The following is a 19,914-nucleotide window of genomic DNA, read 5'->3' as shown; positions in this document are numbered from 1 at the left end:
GCTGGTACCTATACTGGGAAGCAGCGATATAGGAAGATGCTGAAAGGCATCATCTCATATTGTGCAAGAGATGGCAATGATAAACCCCTCCTGTATTCTACCAAAGACAGCCACAGGGAGCTCTGTGGTTGCCAGGGGTCGACATCGAATCGACGGTACACTTTTCTAAACCAATATTATATAAAAAATCTCTCGCGCTGCCTACCTGGTGAACCACAACAGGGAAAAGCAAAAGCCTTCAGAATAAGAGTGCCTGTCCGTCATAGACTAAGAGCCTAAAGCAGTGAGCAGTGCACGAATTCGCAGACAGTCTGGGACCGTGCCTTACCTCTCTCCTTTTAGAAATTAAAGTTCTCTTCATTGCAGGCACGAGCAAACCAAGAGAAGGCGCTACCACGCACGTGCTCTTCAAGGCACTGCCAAAACGAAAACAAACACCAGGTTGCCCGGTTTTAAGAGACTTGCCCAAGGACAAGGGGCGGGTTGAAGCCACGCCTCCCTCTCCCGACGTCGCGGCACAGGCCCCCGAACGGCTGCTTCCTCCTCCTAGTCCGCTTCTTCAGCCTGGCTCAGCCTTCCGTGAGTGCGGCGGCGGACGGTCCTCACGGGGTCTCTCTTTCTTTGCGGGGCGGGCTGAACACGACTTGGCTCCAGCGACCTCCGCAGCTGGGTGAGCGTTGCTTGCTCGCTGCCTCGCAATGCTCGCTCGCTCCTTCTCAGGCGCTTCGAGCCGCCAACCTGGCGTCGTGTCGCCAGCAATTCCCACGCCAGCCGCGCGCCCACTTTCCTCCCCGTTCTCCTAGCTTCGCTTCTCTCCAGAGCCGCGCGCGCTCGCGCTCTCCAGCCGCAATGCAGCTGCGTCCGCTTCCCACCTTCCCGCAGCAGGTCCCGGGCACGGGGAGGCTCGGGGGCTTGCTCCGCAGGCGGCAACCTGCCTGCCCGGCGCTGCGTGCTTGACGCCTCCCTTTCCAGCAGCAACCCCCACACACCCTGACCCGGCCGGAGTCGGCAGGGGAACAAGGGGTCGCCAAGGCTGAGAATGTTGCGCGCCCAGCCCGGCCGTCACTGGTGGGGGGAGCTGCTCTTCAGATGGCGAGGGAGAAGGAGGGACTGGTTGCCCTACTACTTGGCTATATGTCTTGCAGCCCCCTGCCTCTTCCTGAAATGGCTCTTTATTCCCTCCTTTCGGAGCACTCCTGCCCTTCACTGACAGCTTGTTTACGAGCTTGTGCCGCCCACAGTCCGAGCCAACTTCTCTGCGCCCTCTCCGGAGCGCAGACCTCATGCGCTTGCGCAGTGGGCTTCCAAATGCGGAGTGAACTTTTTCCCGAACTACGCTTCGAGGAAACTAGTCGGTTCCAGGATGTGGTAGTGAATCTGGGAAGCTGCTCTGAATTCTAGGAAGTTGGGCTTCCCTTCCTAAGGAACGCTGTATTTTCTGGACAGCGACATCTGCCATTTCTACAGAACCCCAGTGCTTAATTTTGCACACCGCTTGGCCTTAAAACTCGACACTCGTTTGTGCTTCTGTCCATCCTGCGATCCCAGATGGGATGCGGGCGGTAATGTCACTACGTACACTAGTTGCGGTGAAGGGGTCGTCACGTGCCCCGACACTCTGTTCTTTCTTTAACACATCAAAGAGTCATGTTTTGGCATTTAAGCCAGTTCCTAGTAAATAATTATTACTGGTAAATAAAACTTGCATTTTGCAAACATTAAAGAAGAAAAAAGAAAAAACAACCTGGCCCTTACTGGAAACTCCCCCCTACATCTCCCACAAGCCTGCCTAAATCAAGTGTGCAGAGGTAGAGGAAGTCCTGTATTCCAGCTTTCCATTTCACCTGCTGCTTGCCTTGGACTGTACAACTGTACTGCAGTTGTGAGTTTACATCTAGGTGTGATGGAGAGATGCCAAGGGTTGAACCTGAGACTAGTGTGTGGGGAGCAGGGGGGAGGGGTAATTAATTTAAAACATTAAATTAATGTGTGCAAACTTAATTTGTGTGTGTGCATGCAAGTCAACTGAAAGAGTAATGAAACAATCTTACTTTTGTTGGGAATTTTCTCTGGTAAGAGAAACCCTTTTTCATTATAGCAGAGTGCACAGAGGCACAACACAGCAGAATTTAGTTAGGCATGCGTGTATGCTGAGAGTAAAATAATTTGGAGCCAGTTCATAGTTTCAAATCAGTTTAGGAGTATTTATTATAGAACTCCATTCTAGATGGTAAAGTGAAGAGATAGGATCTCTAATCTAGCTAGCTAGCAGGATGCAGATGGATTCTGCATCTCTGCACACATGGTGCAGGGAGAGAGGAGTTTGCATGTTGCAAGGTAGAAGGAAGGGAAGAGGAAGGAAGTAAGTCCCTGAGATTAGCAATCTACATATTAAAGGGATAGTGTCAGAGTAGTAGAGAATAGATGACCAATGTCTTGACCCTCTGACTCACTAGTCTGTCCTCCTATGTCATTGAGACAAGAGACAGTGTATAGTCCTTCACTTCCAACTACTTTTGATTATGGTGCTTTCAGTGCCTTACCCCTCAGATCTCACTTAACACATCCTGGAAATTGAAATACACACACACACCATACACACATTTTTAAATTCTGGGGAAATTACTGGTTTTGATCATCAAGTGTAAAAATGTCCAGTTATTACAATCCTATTAATCAGTATGTTTTGACTTTTTTGTGTATCACACTCCAGCTTTTGGACAAATCTCGAAGTACTTTAACCATTTGGGGAAAACTTCACTTTCCACATTTTAAGGGATAAATATAAAGAGAGTCCTGCTGGATCAAACCAAAGTCCATCTGCCTAGCATCCTGTTTCCCACACAGTAACCAAAAAGGAAGGAGCACAGTAAATTCAAGGTAAATGGGAAGTGTGAATGGGTGAACAGCAGTTTATAAGAGAAGGTTAACTGGGAACATAGATGGGTGGTAAAGCCAGTAAGTCTAGCAGGAGAAAACTAGCTCTCAAGAGCAAAACTAGTTCCAACTGTAATCACGTCATGGGCTCTTGCTCTTTCTCTCCACCCCAACTCCTGCAAATAGTACACATTCCTAGAATCATAGACTTGGAAGGGACCTTGGAAGGTCCTCTAGTCTAATCCCCTGCTCCCTGCAGGAGGAAACTGCTACAGCATTCCTGTCAACTATTTGAAAGCCTCCTGACAGAGAGCCTGCATGTATAAGGCAGACTGTTCCACTGTCAAATAACTCATACAGTTAGGAAATTCTTCTTAATCTCAAATCTTAATCTGCCTCTTTGTAATTTCAAACCATTGGTTATAGTCCCGCCCTTGGGAGCAACAGAGAACAATTCTGCTCCCTCTTCTATGTGATAGTGCTGATACGGATCATACAGGGGTCCCCCTGCATGCTTTCTGCCCTGGAAGAAAACTTCCCTTGGCTCTTCCATTCTTTCCCTGGAAGAAAATTTCCATTGGAACCACATGAGTGGGGTTCAATCCAGATCAGGACCATAGTTTGGGCCTCTGTTGTGCAAATCAATGGGGATGAAAGGATGGCACATGACTGCAAGGAGCTGCAACTGAAGGAAGGAAGGAAGGAAGCTATGTTGAAGCTTGAGAAGCCAAGTAGGATGGCTGAGAAAGAGAGTAGCCCTCAGTCACAAATAAAAACTGAGAAAGTTCTTAGAATTTGCTTTATTAAGCTGTCTCACCTTGAAACTTGGTCTTTTGTGGGGAGGGGAAACTCATATTTAAGACTGAACAAAAAAATGCAGATCTTCTTTTTATATATTGGTCACAGCTGCGGCATTGCCAGTGCTGATTGGCCAAGCCGCAGCTCCCTAACTCCAGAGACCTCCCCACCCTCACCCCGCTCCTGCTCTTCCCTGCAGCAGCAGTGGCTGACCAGGCCCTTCCTCACTGCCACCGCCATGGCTGCTCATTTCTGACAGGCCCGGGCCCATCCCTCACTCATCCTTCTTTAACTCTTCCTCTCTTTTCTTTTTCTCTCTCCTCCACTTGCTCTTCCCTTCTCTCTTTCTTTCCCTCTCCCTTCCTGATTTAACAGGTCTTGTTCATCTTGTTTCTTCATCTAATTTGCACAGTGGCAGCCTCCTTCTCCTGAAGGGGCTCTTTCCTCCCTCACAACCCCTCTCTTCGCAAATCCCTGCCCACTAACATTCCAACTGACTTTCACTATCACAGGCTCCTCCTCCCTATCTGCATATGGAATCCCCATTGCCCAATCAGGTGCTTCTGCTCACAAACTCTCATGAGAGCTGCCACGCACGAGATTAGCCACGGGTATGCCTTAGCTAAATATATATAAAGAAGATAATTCCAGCAAGGATTTTATTTTCAACATCAGCATAACCTATTTAGTCAGCAGCAAAGCAGCATCTGAAGGTCTTTAATAAATCCTTTTTTGAAATTTCTTTCTGAAGACAATATTATTGCTGTAGATCAAGTATCTGTGAGGCTTCCTCTACATTGCAGACTAGATGAGGGCTATCTGAAGATCAGTCCAAAAATCCTGAAGATACTTTTGTGGCATGATTCTGCTGATTGGAGAAGAGGTGCTCGTCCTTAAGGGTCTAGTTCACACCCTGAGGATGCTATTACATCTTTTACCTTAAATGTCCATGTGACAACTGTGGCAAGAAGCCATGTCAGCTTTCAGCAGCTTAAATTGGTGTTCCAGCTGCAGCACCTCCTGGATAGACATAGCCTAGCCACAGTTATTAATGCCCTGCTAACGCCCAGTTTAGATTACTGCAGTGCATCATATGTGGGGCTGCCTTTGAAGACTACTTTGAAACTTTGACTGATATGGCACATCACCAGTATTAATGCAAATTAATGCTTTTCTATTACCAAATATTGATTTTATTGCTATCAATTGATTTTCCATGTCTTTTTGTTAGCTGCCTGGAAAGTTTTTAAACTGAAAGTTGGATTATTGATATTTTAAATAAGTTCATATTGGTCTTGTGCCAATAATTGTGGGAACTGTAGTTTAATGAGGTACTGAGTATTCTGTTAAGAGACTTTCTGGAAAGAGCAATGGGCCATTTTGGATTATATGTCTGAGATGGCCCTGCCCACCACACAGTTAGAGATCTTGTAGAGATTAGTCTCCCCTCTAAAGAGTTAACAAGGATTGAACTCTTGTCTCTACTGACAGGCTGGTAAACTCCATGGCAGCCAAACAGTACTCCAGGTAGGTGGGACCTAGAGAGCAGTTGTTGGTAATTCTGGGAACAAGAAGGATGGTCTTTGTTGGAGATAAGCACGTGTGGAAAGGCTTAGTGAGGGGCAATGGAGTTTTGCTCCCTCGTGGTCAAAACCAGCATGGAGGTTTCTCTCATGGAATAACTCTGTAGATCCTTAAAAGAAAGGATTGCATGAAGCTTGATTCTTATCAGGACCCAATTCAAGTAAAAGGGGATTCAGCATAGGGAACAGTTTGTTTAGTCAGACTGTGCATTAGGAACTTATATTTCTCTGTGTTAGGAACTTCTATTTCTTTGTGTGTGCTTTTGCATATTCCTGATACTGTTCTATTATTGTTTACCTGTAACATAATTAAAATAAGAAACATTAGCCCTACCTAGGTCATTGTAAAAGACTCTATAAACATTTAAGCGTGCCTATGACAACCTGTTTTTGTAACCTACTAAGTATTTTTGAGTGTATCTAAGAAAGCTAGAAGCCTCAGACAGAAGCAGCCTGTAGTAATTGAATAAAACTGGGGAGGTTGTTCTTTTCTTTTTATAAGCCTTTCGGAGTTGGTTTTTAACTAGGGAAAGGGCGGCGTGGAAGGGGGATTTCTCTGGTGCAAAAGCATCCTTAAGTACTCAGCAGTTATCAGCTTTCTCATACTATGTAAGCTTACACATGGAAGTGTGTAAAAATTTGCCCAATACCCAGTTACAGAGGGACCTTGGATTACAGCACCCAATGCACTGGTCCAGTTCTCTGCTGCCTGGTGGCAGCATTTTGAAACTACTGGTAATACAGAATAGTTTTAGGAGAAGCCCAGCCAGGCAGCTCACCAGGGATAATGCAGCATTTTCCCCCCTCACATGAGCTGCTCTGAGACAAAGGCTGTAATTTGCTACAGATGTGTATGAGGATGTTATGATTCCCATTATTAGACTATAATTAGTGTGAAAAGATGCAGTTCACACACACACACGCACACACACACACACACACGCTTAAGGGAAGGAGAAAGACATGCATGGAGGAGGAACAGGACAATCTTGTGCACATCCATGGGAATCCGGAGGGCCTGGGCAAGATGGGGAGCTTACTCATACAACCCGGATTGAGCCCATCCCATTGAATTAAATGGGGCTTATTCTCAGATATGTGGGCATAGGATTGTAGCCACTGCGCACACACTGCACCAGAAAAAGTCCTGCAGATGCCCATGGATGGTGGGTATGGCCAACTTGGATATATAATCTTAACTGGCCCATTGACAGTTTAAATCGGTAGTGTGGTATGCTGTGCTAAGGCACATAGTGCCTTACTTCCAAGTAAACATACATAGAATTCGGCTGCACAGCTAACAGTTCATCTCCACCTAAACCAATTGAGCCAAAGAGCTTCCAGTGTAATACTGAGGCTGAACCAGAAAGACTGAGAAATGTGTAGAGATTGCACGGAAATGAGAGGGGAGAGATACTGAAGTGGTTGAATGAGATCACTGTTAACAGAACTTTTATCTATCACTTAACCTCTTTAGCTGAGATGTGTCCATTCAATTTTATATGCAGACAGGACACAATAAATTAGAATTCATACTAAAATCTATTAAAACTTTCCTATTTAGAGTACTGAAAGTATGGGGCTTTATCACAGTTTTCTGGAGGAACTGATATGAAAGCTGTCTTTCATTCAGTCTTGTACCAAGTATTTGGCATGTACTTTATAGGTCTGCAGAACTCAATTACTTAATGCACATTGCAATTAAAATAAACAAGAAATCTGCCAACTTTAGCATTGTAAAAGTAATTTATGGCACCAACTACTGAATCTGTAGCAGAGCTGTGGAAGATCAGGCTATTCCAAGTGTTTTTATTATAACTGACTCACAAAGTTGTCTCTTCCTGAGACCATCATCCAGCTAGACAGGAGGTTAATCCTTTTACTACAACCACCATTATCCTTTGCATATGGTTTTTCCTTTCACAAAGGCTATGGATGTATAGCAAGGCTGGTGTCAAAGATCAGCATTGAAACCACCTCTGTGCTCACAGCCTCCATATGATGGTGACAGAGTGACTCTTGGGGGCTCGCCCAGCTAAGAGGGAGCCTCATGAAGGGCAGTTTGCTGAGATGCTCCTGAAATTTGAGACCAGACTTGATACAGGGCACTAATTGGATGTGATAAGCAAGCACTCTAGTCTTGTCTAATTCTAATATCACAAATTAGAAGGTTACAGCTGTCCAATTTGATATGGGAGCTCCACTACCAGCAAGTAAAAAGCTCAGGTTGTTAGAAGTTCATGGAAGATACACATGAGCAAGAGACTTCTCTCTCCATAAACATATTCAGAACCAAAGGGGTTGCCATTTGACAGTAAGAACAAAGAAAGTGCAAGAGTAGTGAACTTATCTGGATGTGAAGGGGTTTCAGCATCTCTTTATTACTGATAGAAAACAACTTGCAATACAGCTCATTGAACTATAAGATGCCAAGAGAGCAATGCAGCTAAATTCATGAAACACAATATTTTTGCAGTGGTGGCGTTTGAATACCTTGGAAATATTTCTTAAGGCAGTATCAAAACAGCTGGCTCTGTAAAATTATCCCTTCTCAAAACACAGTGTTGCTTCAACTTGAATTAAAGCTTTTTGGCTACTAGATCCCTTCTCTCATTATTATGGATTTACATTCCACTTAGAATGTAAGCAGGAAACATCTGTTATGTTGACCATTCTTTTCTTAAAAGTTATATATACATTATGCAAATCTGCTGACAAGAAATGCAAGCTCCTTAAAAGTACCATTGTGTCAAAACAGGTAGGAACACAGATGCTCTGTTAATTAGCGAGGAGCAGACAGAGTGCTTCCTACAACTTCAGGCACTAATGATGTCTCTCTTGCATTACGAATATAATGCATTCTCATTCTAGATCGATTCTAATCTTGTTTCTCCAGGAGCAGATGGTCAAATAAGTCTATTTTCTACAGAACCACTGCCATTGCTTTAGTGAATGTACCTTTCTCATATTACTTGATCTTCAGCGCAATGAACAGTACAGATGCCAAAGAGTCAGGGATTCTCTTTTCTACTAATGTGATGGATGAAGATGTAATTTTCTGTAATAATGCTCTTCACACCTGGGAGCAGATGAGCAAATCTGTCCATTTCCCTCTTCTGGAATGTTTTGCTGGTAGAGGTGGGAAAGGTATTTTTTTTTTTTTGAAAGCTGAGAGAGAGGAGAAAGTAACAGACTGTGTCTGAAGGATCTGTGACCTTTCACCTGGGAGGCAGCACCTCAGATTTTCCCCTAGGAACTGCATAAGGGAAGGCCACTTCAGATCAGCCCAAGAAGGGAGCATCGAGTGCTACTGTGACACTGCCACCCAGTACACCAATCAGTTCCTCTTCTCGCATCCATTTGCATCATTCTATCCTGCATCACTACCTGACAAGCATTACAGTGCTGCTGCATCAAGAGGCCTAGCAACCAATAAAGCCTGCTTGACATGTGAGAAGAAAAGAAGCATTCAAGGGGGGCAGTTTGTGAGGCATATGAGGGAATAATCTCAAGCTATTCAGATACAGGCTCAGACTGGCCCACAGGGCAACAGAGCATATTCCCAGTGCGCCCTTACCCGCGCAGTGCCCTTGCGCCCCAACTCCCACCTTTAATTACCTATTCTGCTCAAAACCTGGCGCCCTCCCCACATACATTCCACCGCCCTCTCAGTGCCCCCAGTCCGGTCCTGTTCAGATACCCTCGCTCTGGACTTAGCGATAGTATCTCATGTACAAAGCCACCTGGGATCCAGGGAAAGGAGGGGAAGTTGGGGTGACACATTCCCACCCACTCAGCTATCATTCATCTTTTGGGCCATGTTTCCACATACATTCTGATCATAAGTAGAAATCTTCCTAGTAAATACTAATATTACAAGGTGAGAAATACCAAACAAATCAACCAAATAGTTCACAAATTGTTACCCCAAAACTGCAATGTTTTTAGTGCACTATTTACTGCAGTGTCAGATATACGTCTACAGATCTCAAATAGTGACATTGGGTGGAAAAATTAAAATTGTTGCTTAAATTAAACTAATGAAATCTAGAGTACCCATTTCCCCCATACTTTGAAGCAACCCCCACGAGGAGCTGTTGCTAGGAGGAAAAATCAGCATATCAACAAAGCCCAAACTGTGCATGCACTGAAGTTCTTTGCATCTTGCACAGACATCTTTGGAGCCCAACTAGTATAATACTGTAGGTATTTTTAAGATGGAATGAAATGAAAGGATTGGCATCAAGATTTTTGTTCCTAACATTTTTATTTGACAAATTGTTGTTTTAAGCCACATTTGTATTGCTGAGATGCTGTCAAGACTAAATCTTCCATTCCCTGTGATCTTGCTGCTCTGAGGGTACAAGGAAATTGTTAGAACATTTGCATTGTCCATTCTAAGGATAACAATACAGTATCTGGAAACAGGGATCTCACTGAATTGTCTGGAAGCACCCAAGGCTGCACCATTACTGAAGCTGAGCAGGTGTGGACCTGACTGGAAACTTGGATGCAAGACTGATGGGAGCCAATTGGAAGCAGAATATAAATATCATACTGTCTGTGAGTACAAAACTGCAGCTCCTCGTGACTTCCCACAGCCGCAGGAATGTACACTCCCCACTCCCATCCCCATGCAAGCCTCTACATCCTTTGTAGGTTAGGACAGGCCGAGATAGGCCGACAGGCAATCCCAGGATATGATAACCCTTTTGTCTCAAAGAACCCAAGATGTGAACATGAAAGTTGAAGCTTCAGATCTCAGGTTCTTTGAAGCAAATAGATTAGGATATGCAGAGATTGGTTGCGACGTGTGATCACAACCATCTCAGCATATCCTAACCTACTAAGGAAACCGAGGCTCCTCCTGTAGGGATGGGAGGGAGGAGCACATGCTCCTGGGGCTGAGGGATGTGCGGAGCTCGGCTTCAGCCAAGGTTCCGTGCTACATCTGAACCCACCCATAATTTTTTTTTTTAAACCTTCCAGAAATTATACGTATGCTTAACTTTGTTAAGCATCTATACTGGTTAACTTCAGTCCTTCAAGGGATATTTCTGAATGTGAATATATATAGAAATACATTGGCTGACATCTTGACCAACGAAGCACGCCTGAAAGTAGGGATGTGCACAAAACCGGTTGGACCGGTTTGGTTCGAGTCCTAACCAGACCCAAATTTGACCAGGCCAGATTGGTTTTGCCCCTCATCAAAACGCCCCCCCCGGTTTGATTTGGTTCAGCCAGGTTCATGAGTCGTTTGTTTGTTTGTTTGTTTGTTTGTTTAGTACTTACCCCCTCCAGGGGGGGCTTCTCCAAGGCCACTGGGTGCGTGTCTGCGGAGGTTCCCCCTCCCACCGCTAGCCTTCCTCATGCAAAAAAAATCACCCGGTTGGGTGTTGTTCTGTCCTTTCTGGGACTTTCCCCCTCATGGTGGCCATTTTGGAGGCTGCCGTGCATGCTCAATGGGCCTCTGCTTGGCCTGAGTCATGATCTGGCCAGGCAGGGGCCCATTACACATGTGTGGTGGCCTCCAAAATGGCCACGGTGATCGGGGAAAGGCCCAGAAAGGGCCAAAACACACCTGAACCAGGCAATTTTTGGCATGAGGAAGGCCGGCAGGGGGAGGGGGAACCTCCACAGACACACACCCAGTGGCCTTGGAGAAGCCCCCCGGAGGGGGTAAGTACTAAAAAACAACAAAAAATTGGTTTGCGAACCCCCTGAACAGCCACGCGAATTTGGTCCAGGATTGGACTGAACAGGGTGGTTTGGTTTGACCCCCGAACTGCTGATCAACATCAAACCTGTTTGCACATCCCTACCTGTTAGGATGCTCTGTGGGAATGCACCAGAAGCCCTCATGCAATTTCCCCCAGACCATTTGCATGCACACTATTATGCCACAGGGCTAACATTTCTGTGTGCTGCTCACACCCTGGAAGTTCTGTGCAAGCTCAGAAACACGTCATGGACTCTCAGTGCTCCCAGGGCAAGAGTAGTGTTTGGAAGTGGGACACAGGAAGCTGCCTCATACCGAGTCAGACCATTGATCCATCTAGCTCCATATTGTCCACAACAACTAGCAGCAGCTCTCCATTATTTTGGGCAGGAGTCTTTCTCAGGCCTACCTGGAGATGCCAGGGACTGAACCTGCAGGCCTTCTGCATACAAAGGAGATGCTCTTCCACTGATCTATAGCCCCATCCCCTGTTAGCACAAAATCCCCTGTGGCACAAAAGTGTGCATGCAAGAGGACATTGGGGAGTTGTACAAGGGCTCCCAGCGTGCATCCCACAGAGACTCCTTACATATATGCTTTGTAAGTCAGAATGTCAGCCATTGTATGTAATGTATGTATATAAACTGCCTTGTGAACTTTTTTAGTTAAAATCTGTATATAATTTTATTGTTTTGATGATGATGATGATGATGATGATGATGATGATGATGCATGACTGGCTTCTAGTCTTATGGCCATAGATCACTTCCCCTCTATGAAGGAGGAGTTTATGGCATCATCTCCAAGTTGGCAAAACCATCCCACTTAGAACACAAGGCTAAATGCAGGGCAAAAACTTGGTTTTCCCTTTCCTTAGGCAAGTTTCCCTCCTCCTTACTCAGGCAGTTCATACCTTCATATCCCACTTTCTTTTCTAATCTGAACAAGTCCACAAAATGCACGGCTTCTTTTACTGGTTGGCACATACTATTGATTTACTGCTGTTCAGCTATTGTAAAGATTAGAACAGATGGCCACCACTCATTGCTTATCTCCTCACTTCACTACAACAGGCACCATTTATTCTAAGTGAAGGGTCGTTTATGTGTTTTTTCCCTGCTCCTGTCATTTAATGTGGTGTGCAATGAAGCGGAGGGGAAATGTATGAGGCACGCTGGGCTCTGGATGATTTATTTTGCTAAACTGAGATGTAGACTTTACTGCAAAGATTACTACTATTTAACAATTTAGTAATTTTCAGTCTCCAACAGTGATAGGTACACAGACTTTACTAGCCCACAAACCATTTCACATGCCTACCTGCAACTTATAAAAGCACTAGAAGAGCCCTATTGACACAAAGTCCATCTAGTCCAGTACCCTGCTTCATATCGTGATGAACCACATGCCTTTGGGAAGCCCACAAGCAAAAGCCTTCTCCTGCTGTTGCTCCCCAGCAGCTGGTATTCAGTGGCTTACTGCCAAGGGTAGTCCTTCCACAAGGCAAAGTGAGGTGGTCCCCTCAGGCAGTCAGGACCTGCCCATCCACTAGACAAACTAGGTGGTCACCTAAGGGTACCAAGCGGGCAGGGATGTCGATGGCCTCAGTCATGTGCCACCTGCACGGGGCAGGAAAGCTGATCTTGTGGTAGCAAGCATAACTTGTCCCCTTAGCTAAGCAGGATCTGTCCTGGTTGCATATGAATGGGGGAGACTTGAAGTGTGAGCACTGTAAGATATTCCCCTCAGGGAGTGGAGCCGCTCTGGGAAGAGCAGAAGGTTCCAAGTTCCCTCCCTGGCTTCTCCAAGATAGGGCTGAGAGAGATTCCTGCCTGCAACCTTGGAGAAGCCGCTGCCAGTCTGTGAAGACAATACGGAGCTAGATAAACCAATGGTCTGACTCAGTATATGGCAGCTTCCTATGTTCCCATCCCTGTTGCCTGCCCACTGCTGCCAGCTACAAGTGGGCAGCTGGGCAGGCAATGGGGACGACTCGCCCTTCCAACGAGAGGTGCCTGCCTATTTTCCTCTTCCTTTCCTGTCCCTTTTATACTGTGTATTAAATTGTTAGCCATTATTTTTAATGAACTGCTTTGAGTGCATTGGCAGAAAGGCAGTATATAGTTAGTAAGTTATTTATTTATTTATTTATTTATTTATTTATTTATTTATTATTTAACATATTTGTATACTGCCCAAAATGCAAGTCTCTGGGCAGTTTACAAAACAATAAAAAACAAAACAAATAAAAAGGTTAACACATTACAACAATTTAAAATGTTAAAACGATTAAAACATCATCAAACTATTAAAACAGTGGGGCTATTCTCACGATCAGTAAACATCGGGCTAGGAGAGCCTAGCCTGATTTTTGCCCATCGTGTAAACCTCCTGGCTTGCAGGCGAGCCCAGTGGTTTACAAGCTGGTCACCCACTTCTGTAGTCCTTCCCTTAGCCCGGGTTTGCGGAGCGAGCGCTCCACAAACCCGGGCTATCTGATCATGAGTAGCCGTGGTGTGGCTCTGTGCTGCGGCTACTCACGAGTGGACCCCGGGAGGGGAGGCAAAAATTCGCCTCCCAGCTCCAGGGGTCTCCCCAGTATGCCCTGTGCGCTTGCGCAGGGCATACTGGAGCTTCCGGGGGCTGTGTGGCCCCCGAACTCCCCAGCCCCTGCCGGCTCCATCATGGAGCCAGCAATTGTGTGGGCGGCTGATCATCTGCAGGGAGAACGGGCTTAGCTCGCTCTCCCCGCAATAGCAGCAAGAGCAGATCTCACTGATTGTGAGACCCACCTCAGTATCTAATTAAAAGCCTGGGTGAACAAATGTGTCTTGACTGCCTTTTTGAAAGTTGTAAGAGATGGGGAGGCTCTTATTTCAGCCGGGAGCATGTTCCAAAGCCTTGGGGCAGCAATGGAGAAGGCTCATCCATTAATCAATAAATAGCATGGATGGGAAACGGTTTAAGCCTTCTTCTCCCACCCCTATGACACTTTAAATTGCCCAACTCCCCATAGAGATTAAGTGACAGACCAATTCTAACATACATAAATCTAATGCCATCAATAGTTTGGTCCTACCTGGAAGCAGTAAATGCAGAAAAGGTGAGGTCAAGGTGATCCAGGGAAGGGGTTTTTGTTTTGTTTTTTGTTAAAATTAATAAAATAGATGCAAAAAGAATTTTTTGGTGAAAATTAAACAGTTACATATCATAAATGATTGGAAACATGTTCGTCATCAGATGAGTCAGATCCATTAGCAAGAACACTATTAGGAAAGTTGAGAATAACTGAGGTATACAGAAAGAGCTTCTATCTTTTGGATCCCTGTGGTTACGAAAATAAAGGCTCATTATGCTTATACCTCATGCTTGCACTAACCTGTTTCAATTATTTATCTTCTTACATTGTCTACTGCCTTTATATATTTTTATTGTAACTCTGTTCTAAAGGAGCTGGATAATTTGATGTCAGTATGGCAACATGTATGACAGCAAGCTGGAAATAGCATTAATTAAATCATTGAAAGGCTTGGGAAAACCAAGCAATTCAGTCCTACTGGACTCCAGTGCACCTTGTTCTCACATTGCATTCCTATGTTTGCCACCTGTAAATACAGAAGGGCATCATAAATTAGCCCTATTCAGACATCACATTGTAGATGTGTACAGATGTTAGGGATATGCAAAATGAGCTCAAAATGGCTATTTCGAGTGTTCTGGGCTCAAAACAAAACACCCTTAAAATTAAGGGTCTGTTTCAAGCTAGAAACACAACAACCCTATTTCTAGACTAAATGTTATGAGTTTTTCAAGGGCCATTTTGGAGGCCTGTTTTTCCGGAGAGAGTTGGTCTACAAATTGGGGGTCAGCAGGTTGACCAGGCCTCCTCTTTGGACTTGGCACTTTGGCCCACCTCGGAGGACTGAGCTACCTGCCACATGATGCGGGTAGACCAGGCCTCTGACTGGTCAGTCTGCTGCATGAGGTGGGTAGACCACACCTCCACTCCAGACTTAGTGCATCAGCTTGGAGGACTTGTCTACCAGGCCATCTGCATTTTGTTTCGAGCTTGAAACAAACCACAAAATCAGTTTCGTGCACATCTCTATTGCTAAACTACAACTCCCATCATACCCAGCCACAATAAATTGTAGCTGGGGGTGATGGGAGTTGTAGTTCGGCAATATCTGGAGTACCACAGGTTGGGAACCCCTGTGTTGGTCTCCATAGATGTAAGAGGGCCAAATATCATGTTATGGGTGCCACTTTCCCTGCCACATTTTCTCTTATTAAGCAAACACACTGGAACAGGAGACTATAGTCTTCTGCCAGCCTACTGACAGAAGGGGGTCTGCTTAACACTTTCCTCAGGCCATTTTTTCTACTCAAAATTGTTCCTATATCTTTGCCCCTCGAGGAAAATAGGCACATATTCCACCGCCCACTCCACATGGGGGGGTCAGCTGGAGAGGACTGAGGGGGGAAATGACCAAAAGGGGCTCTCCCCACAACAAAACTTCATCCCACAGCTGCTTTCCCTTAAAAATGGAAATCAGAGGAGTTGTGCATGTGAGTATTGTGTGGCATCTAGTTTGTCTCTGAGTTATGAAGCAATGGCCCCATTTTATTCCACAGATTCTCCCACAAAAGAGGCTGAAGCTGACATCCCTCATAAGTTCTTATTTTCCAAGCTGCAGATATAGTGCCACAGGGAACAGACCGTCTACTCAATACCATGTTCAATAATGCATCTTTATGTGCCTGCATTCCGTTGATCCTCCCCCCCCCCATATTATTAACACCACCTGGAGGGCTGGAGAAAGATTGGTCTGAGCAGGGTTAGTGCAATATGAATGAATATGACATTAGTATGAAATGCACACCTATTTAGAGGTTTGAGCACAATACTGAAAACAGCTGTTTTTTGTTCAGCCCATTCAACTTAAACAGATTGCTCTGGAGCACGAGTCTTAAATAACTGTAAGCAGTCTCAAAATTGGTCTATGAGAGTTCACTATATAATATGAATCTCTTATTATTTCCATGCTCATAAAGTATGAATTGGCAGAAAATTCAGAAAATTTGATTATCTTATAGAGAGAGTTACTGAAACACTGTTTTCCATAGTGCTTGCTTCTCAAATTAAGTTTCCAATACACAATATGACTCCCATTAGTCACTCCTGTCGTTAAAGATTTTCTAACTGCTTCTCTAAATAACACACGTGATGAGCTCAGTCAGACTGAGTTGTTAGAGGTCTATTTTGACTGCTCAGATTTGGTTAAGGTTTGCTTTCTGCTTTCAGACCAAGATAAATATGTAATCTACCAAAAATAATAATTTGTTGTTGTGGCTTATAAAATTTAACATTCATTTGTCAGATTCAATACATTTGACATAAGTCCGCTGAATCCAACAACTTAAATCTCATTTACCCAATAGAAGACTTCTCTGTAAGACAATTGCCTTTAAAAAAGAGAGAGAGGTTAAATACAGGGTTGTCTGAATTTAAGACTATTGCCCCACCACCACCTAGCCCCAATTTCTAACAGTGAAGAACATGGGGGTGGGGGATCTAGCCTTGGATTCAGGTAAATACAATACTTAGAGGCTGCTCCCAGGCCTCTGAGGTAGCCAAATCAAAGTGAAGCAGGAAAGATGGCAGTGTTGGTTTTCAGGGGTGGAGATCTCATCCCTAAGTATTTGAGGAGCTCTCTCCTCAATTTACTAAATCTCCCCTGCCAATCCTAATAACCCATATCTCCTGCCTCCAAAAGTGACTTTCCTCATCCAAATTTAAGTGAGGAGTTGCTCGCTCCTCAAACTTTCCTGCTGTCTGCACCCCTGCTGGTCCTGGCAAAACTTTCTCTCTTGGTGAGATGTCAGGGGCAGCGCCCAAGTGTAATTTCTCTGGGCCTGGTACCAACCATTCCCTGTGAAGACCATGTAGAATCCAGATGTGGTATGTAAGGACAAAGCAGAGCAGTTGAATCAGGAATATGAACGGTTTGATGAAATAGATCTTATGTACAGAGAGGCAAGTACAGTCTGTCCCTGACATCTCACCAAGAGAGAAAGTTGTGCCAGGACCAGCAGGGGTGCAGACAGCAGGAAAGTTTGTGAATGAATGTATGAGGAAGCTTTTCCTTGACTATAGTAACCAAAAAGACCAGGACCCACTTTTGAGTCCGATTGCTAGAATTCTACAATGAATTATGGCAGATGGACTCAACATTTAATATTTAATACACAACTGTTAAATATTTGATATGTTTACATCTGGTGATTTCCTTGCTGATTGTTTTGACTGGGTTTTGTTGTTGTTGTTTATCATTGGTTGTTTATTTCTTGCTATGCTGAAGTTGTACTCTGTTTACACTTTTTGTTTATACATGAAGTGGCACAAAATTGTTTATAAATATTATATACAGGCAAACCTCATGACTTGCAGACTCTATATTTGCAGTTTCATGTCTATGCGGGTGTCTAATTGACACCTGGGTTCATTATCCACAGAGATGAAAGGGTTAAAACCCACATATCTGTGGTTCCTAGAGGGCGGGAAGTGACTGCAGAGGTCACTTCCGTCCGCCATTTTGACTGAAGGCGTTAGGAGGAGCCATTTTGTGGCTCATTTCTTTTTTTAAAAAAACACCATGATTTTTAATGGTTTGGGGGGCATTTTGAGGCATTTTACAGATGGGGGGGCACTTCCGAGCACATGGGAGCATGGTACAGCAAACTGTTTTGATTATTTTCATGTTTTTTCACTGTCTCCCAACATTTTTCCACCTTTTGGGTCTATTCTGGAACCTAACCCCGCTTTCCTCATAGACATAATGCCTCATTACTCGAATTTCATTACTTGTGGTAGTAGATGAGGAACAGAACCCCCGCGAGTAATGAGATTTGCCTGTATATGCATTCCAATATTAGCTGGGCCTGACATTTTGTGTGCGCACATATGCTTACCTTCTCTTCACACTTGTGCAGTAACCATCCTCCTGCTAAGCCCTGGAGAATCTTACTTTTCTTCAAGATTCTAATAGAAGAGCTAATGTGATGTAGTGATTAGAGTAGCTAGGGAGACCTGAATTCAAATCCCTGTTCAGCCATGAAACTCACTGGGTGAGACTCTGAGCCAGTCACTTATCTCTCAGCCTAACCTACCTGGCAGGGTTGTTGTGAGGATAAACATAAACCATAAGCTAGGCTCCTTGAAGAAAGAGTGAGATAGAAATGTAAAAATAAAATAGGAACACTGTTTACAGTGTACAAAATGGACTCCCCATACTTCTAGTGTTATAATTAACATTATATTTAATGTTATATAAAGTAAAGTGTGCCCTCAAGTCGATTTCGACTCCTGGCGCCCACAGAGCCCTTTGGTAGAATACAGGAGGAGTTTACCATTGCCTCCTCCCGCGCAATATGAGATGATGCCTTTCAGCATCTTCCTATATCGCTGCTGCCCAATATAGTAGTAGTGGGGATTTGAACTGGCAACCTTCTGCTTGTTAATCAAGCATTTCCCCGCTGCACCACTTAAGGTGACATAATGTTATATAACATTATATAATTTATATATAAATCAAATAAATAAATAAACACTACTTTCTAGTGGTGTGTAAATTTAAGGAAGGTATAAGAGTTCTAGACATGTAATCTAGAATATAATCTCTCATAATCAAATGCTTTATTTTAGAAATTGTGATTTTGTAGTCCCTCTCCATAAACACAGCTGAAAGAGCCAACATTCCATATTCTTAATGTAAAAGGCATCTTAAAATTGGAATCTAAAATATCCATGTAATTGATGTACTGGCACATATGCTTTCTTGATTTCTTGCCCTCACTGATCCCTTTGCTCTTTTGTTTCAGTTTATCATGCTTGAGATGAAATTGTATGTCTGTCATTATGCTAGTTGTACTTCTCCTTATGTACTAATGAATCCAAATGTGCAGTTATAAAAGGCACTAATGAACTTGGCAAGCTTTCACTTAACACCTCTTTCTCATCCTCTTATTCTGACAAACACATGCAGACTTTTGTTAGTTGATTCATAACAATTGGATAGTCTCTTGCATTAAACAGAGATTCATCTCCTCCATTGTGGATTTTTAAAAAATCCTAAAAAATACCAAAATGCACCAGACCCAATTCTGCACTGCATTGAGGCAGATAGGTTTAAAATGTATATTAAGCAGTAAGTAAACATATTATTAAGCCAGTCACCTTAAGCTGTGCAGCAGAGAAATGCTTGACTAACAAGCAGAAGGTTGCCGGTTTGAATCCCTGCTGGCACTATATCAGGCAGCAGTGATATAGGAAGATGCTGAAAAGCATCATCTCACACTATGCGGGAGGAGGCAATGGTAAAACCCTCCTGTATTCTACCAAAGAAAACTACAGGGCTCTGTGGGCGCCAGGAGTCGGAATTGACTTGACAGCACACTTTACTTTAGTGGTGCAGGGGAAGTAACTTGCCTAGGGAGCAAGAGGTGGCTGGTTTGAATCCCCAACATACAACTTTACCTTTTAAAATATTACATTCATTTCATTAAAATGGTTTTGGCTCTACACACCTAATAAATTCTTATTATAAGTAAACATGCACCAAACTGCAATCATGAAATTCCCTGAGGACTAAAACCAGATTCTGGAATATAAGGTTCAATTTCTCAGCCAGACTGAAAAACATTATAGACATTGATCTGGTTCTGGTTCATACACAATTCTAAGCTAGGGGTAGACAACCTTGGAACCACAACTGCCATCATCTCTAGTCATAATTTATTGTAGCTGGGGATCATGGAAGTTGTAGTTCAACAACAGCTGGAAAGCTACAGTTACCTACCCCTGCTCTAAGCCATGGTTTATTGCTACAGTCACTTCTCTCTCAGCCTAACCTACATCACAGAGTTGTTGTGAGG

The 19,914-nt window shown here is 44.0% G+C and overlaps 2 protein-coding genes across 2 annotated transcripts in view; one reads left to right on the top strand and one right to left on the bottom strand.

The window, feature by feature from the left end:
• THSD7A (thrombospondin type 1 domain containing 7A) overlaps positions 1–477 on the bottom strand; it is a 424,790-nt gene extending 424,313 nt beyond the window's left edge. The window contains exon 1 of the mRNA XM_053259796.1: positions 329–477. The gene's annotated coding sequence lies outside the window, so the exon portion shown is untranslated. The remainder of the gene's footprint in view (positions 1–328) is intronic.
• Positions 478–531: 54 nt separating this feature from the next.
• Positions 532–19,914, top strand: part of TMEM106B (transmembrane protein 106B) — an 85,518-nt gene continuing 66,135 nt past the window's right edge. The window contains exons 1-2 of the mRNA XM_053259808.1: positions 532–670; positions 2,714–2,880. The gene's annotated coding sequence lies outside the window, so the exon portion shown is untranslated. The remainder of the gene's footprint in view (positions 671–2,713; positions 2,881–19,914) is intronic.

This window comes from Hemicordylus capensis, chromosome 6 (genome assembly GCF_027244095.1).
Source record: "Hemicordylus capensis ecotype Gifberg chromosome 6, rHemCap1.1.pri, whole genome shotgun sequence".
NCBI classification, from domain to species: Eukaryota; Metazoa; Chordata; class Lepidosauria; order Squamata; family Cordylidae; genus Hemicordylus; species Hemicordylus capensis.
This window is presented reverse-complemented; position numbering and strand designations above follow the sequence as displayed.